This window comes from Setaria viridis, chromosome 5 (genome assembly GCF_005286985.2).
Source record: "Setaria viridis chromosome 5, Setaria_viridis_v4.0, whole genome shotgun sequence".
Taxonomy (NCBI): domain Eukaryota; kingdom Viridiplantae; phylum Streptophyta; class Magnoliopsida; order Poales; family Poaceae; genus Setaria; species Setaria viridis.
In genome coordinates, this window is record NC_048267.2 from 9,880,234 (window position 1) to 9,884,301 (window position 4,068).

At 43.6% G+C, this 4,068-nt stretch overlaps 1 pseudogene; it reads left to right on the forward strand.

The window, feature by feature from the left end:
• LOC140223027 (uncharacterized) lies at window positions 1-1,437 on the forward strand (annotated as a pseudogene).
• The last annotated feature ends 2,631 nt before the right edge of the window (window positions 1,438-4,068 follow it).

The window sequence follows — 4,068 nt, forward strand, 5'->3', positions numbered from 1 at the left end:
ATGTGGTATTTTTCTGTAATACCACGTTTAAAGCACTCATTCAGAAACAAGGCACACGCTAAGTTGATGCGATGGCACAAAGAAGAATGTAAGCAAGATGAGAAGCTGAGACACCCCGCAGATGGTTCCCAGTGGAGAAACGTTGACAGAGAAATTCCAGACTTTGAGAAGGACGTAAGGAATATAAGGTTTGGTTTAAGCACTAATGGAATGAATCCATTTGGTGAGTTTGGTAGTGCTCATAGTACATGGATTGTGACCCTATATATCTTCAACCTTCCTTCTTGGTTGTGCATGAAGTGCAAGTTCATCATGATGCCAGTTTTTATCCAAGGCCCAAAACAACCTGGCAACGATATTGACGTGTACCTAAGACTGTTGGTTGATGAACTTTTACTACTCTGGAAAGAAGAAGGTGTACCTATGTGGGATGAGGACAAATAGGAGACTTTCATTCTCAGAGCATTGCTTTTTGTAACCATCAATGATTGGCTTGCACTTAGTAACCTATCAAGACAAACGAACAAGGGATATCGGGCATGCACCCACTATCTAGATGAAACCGATAGCATGTATTTAAAACACTGTCGGAAGGTGGTGTATATGGGTCATCGTTGATTTCTTCCTGCGAATCACCCTTTAAGAAAGAAAAGAAAGCATTTTAAAGGGGAGCCCGACACTCGTGCTAAGCCTTTGCACCGTAACGGAAAGTGTGTATTTTCTATGATAAAGGATGTGAAGGTAGTCTTTAGTAAGGTTTCTGGTAGCCAACCTATTACGAACAATGATAATGGACGTACAGCCATGTGGAAAAAGAAGTCTATATTCTGGGAGCTACCTTATTGGGAAGTTCTAGAGGTCCATAACGCAATTGACATGATGCACCTGACAAAGAATCTTTGCGTGAACCTACTAGACTTCCTCGGTGTTTATGGGGTGCCAAAGGATACAGTGGAAGCAAGGCAGGACTTGAAACGTACGGAACAATGAGAGAACCTACATCTGGAAAGGAGAGAGAACGGACAACACTACTTATGGCAGCTACACTCTTAGCAAAGAGGAGAAAAGAAAGCATGTTTGTTTGCATGAATAGTATGAAAGTCCCGTCCGCGTACTCCTCTAATATACAAGGAATAATAAATGTGAAAGAGAAGAAATTCACAAATCTAAAGTCACATAACTGCCACGTCCTGATGACACATTTGCTTCTGGTTGCGCTTAGGGGTATTCTACTAGAGAATGTGAGATTGACAATTGTAAAGCTATGTGCGTTCCTCAATGAAATTTCACAGAAGACAATTGATCCAAACAATCTAATAAAGCTACAGAATGATCTGGTCCAATGTCTTATCAGCTTTGAGATGGTCTTTTCACCTTCCTTCCTTAATATTATGACTCATCTCTTGGCTCACCTTGTTAAAAAGATAACCATTCTGGGTCTAGTATACCTGCACAATATGTGGCCTTTCAAGAGGTTCATGTCGATCCTAAAGAAATACGTTCGCAATCGTGCCACGGCATCGCGGCGCACTCTGCCCTGCCGCACGGAGCGCTCCTCCTCAACGTCCGCACCGTCCGCCGCCACGGCCAACCGTCCCCCTCACCGTTGACCGCCACCCCAGCTCCTCCTTAACTTCCTTGATGTCCGATCGCACCCGGCGCTCCCCGACAGTGCACTGCACTCCGCCACGCCGCACCCCACGCTCCTCCTTAACATCCGCGTCGCCCGCCACCCCGGCCAACCGGCCCCCTTCCTCGCCGGCCGCGGCCCTGGCTCCTCCTCGACATCCTTGACGTTTGGCCGCACCTGGAGCTCCCATGGCACCACAAAGTACTCTGCCCCATAGGATTCTGGGCTCTCTGACGCCAGCCGCTGCTCCACCCCAGTCGGCCGCCCCCCGTGCTCACCGTGCTCCACCGCATTTCAACCCCGTCCTCGCCGTGCGCCAGCCGCCCCCAGCCCAACCGCCTCTACCCTCGTCACGGACTCCGCACTGCGGCCTCTGCCACCACCGGCTGCCGTCAGGACCCCGCGCTCCGGCCTCCTTCCCCACCGACGCACCCTCAGCCCTTCGTCTGCACATGTAAGCCCCCAACCCCCACCCCGATCACTAACCTCAGCAAGCCCCATGATGATGTCAGCAACTAGAAATTAGAAAATAAATAATGAATTGGTAGAAATCATTGAAATTGTTGGAAAATGGCACGGAAACTTACATGATGCTTAGAATTATTTCTTTTGTTCAATTTAGTTTCATTTAATTTACAATTACTTTCTTTTATTTATTTTAGTAATGGTTAGAATTACTTGTTAATATGGAAGATAAAAATATAGGAAACTATTACAAAATATAGGAAATTGGTAGAAATCATTGAGATTACTAGAAAATGTCATGGAAACTTATCTACATGATGCCTATAATTATTTCTTTTGTTGAATTTAGTTTCATTCTATTTACAATTACTTTCTTAATTATTTGTTTTAGTAATGGTTATAATTACTTGTTAATATGGAACATAACAATATATAAAACTATTACAAAATATAGAAAATTGGTAGAAATCATTTATTTAGAAGTAATTTCTAAATACCTTGTTTTTCTTGTACTAGTTAAAATGGGAGACAGGGACGAAGAGGAGTTCATTCAAAATATTATTAATGAAGGCAGCAACTACAACGCAGAAGTAGATGATGCTTCAGGCGAAGAGGATGATGGCAGCCAGTACCTAAATATGACTGGTGATGGTGGTGATGATGCTCCAGTTGAAGAGGAGGAAGAAATTGCCGAGGTATATGAATCACTATATACATGTACATGATTTCAATTCTCTTCCTATCAACAATGGTTATAATTAATGCATCTTTTTTGTAGCCATCTGCATCCTCGTCAAGGCCTAAACGAAAATGAGGCAAGAAGAAAAGGTTGGATGCGCGTACCATCATCACAGAAGTGGATGAGGAAGGTGCACCAATTGCTCCCCCCAGTGTGTTAACGACATTTGTCGATCAATGTGGGTATGTTGTTCAGGAAAACATCCCCATAAGCATTAAAAAACTGGAGAGCAACTGCACTTACTGATGCACCTGAAGACCTCATCCCTGAGTGAGAGAAGGAATTGTGTTGGCAACAGCTGATACTGCACTTCACATATCCAGAAGCGAAAGCAAAAGAACTGAAGGAATTTGCCTTTAGGAAGATGGCAATTGCTTTCCAGACGTACAAGAAAAACTTGCACAAAGACTTTATCAAGAAGGGCATCGAACCAGATTTGGAGAACAAGTTCCAGAAGCTAGCACCTTATTGGGAAGCATTCAAGCAATACAATTTGTCGGAAGATGCCAAAACGCGAGCTTTACAAGATAAAGATAATGCGAGCAAAAAGAAACATTATCATTATTTTAGCCAAGGAGGTTATAAGACAGTGATGCCCAAATGGCAGAGGATGGAAGATGACCTAATGGCAAGAGTAATCATGCCAGCAACTTTGGATTGGCCATTGCGAGCAAAGAACTTTTTCTACGCTCATGGCGGCACACTAAATAGGGAAGATGGACCGTTTATTACTACAAATTCATTAATAGTAGAATTCACCAGATTGCAAGCTTTGGTCCTGCCACCTCCGAAGCAAAAGAAGGACCCACCTCCTAATAAAGCAAAGCCTCCACCTCCGAAGCTTCCATATGAACGAACTATGGAGGAAAGTCATACGATATCTAAGGCTGAGGTTGTTGCTCACTTCGGGCCAAAGAAGAAGCCCGAGGAACCACCAATTGATGAAGCAACGAAGAAATATTTTAAATCCCTGGTGGTTAAAAAAGTGGTGAAAGAACCCATCTGGAACAATGATTGCTCAATCACAAAGGCATTTGAGAAGAAAAAAGATCACAGTCTACCATTCCCCAGCTCAGAGAACAATCTCAACAATTGATCGATCCGCTCAAAGTGCTTTCAAAAGAAGATGAGATTCTAGCTCAATGGATTGCTGAGACCAATCTCATAAAAGAGCAACTCCTAGGAGGGACGATATCGAAACTCACCCAGGTGCTGGTAAATGGGAGTTTAAGTT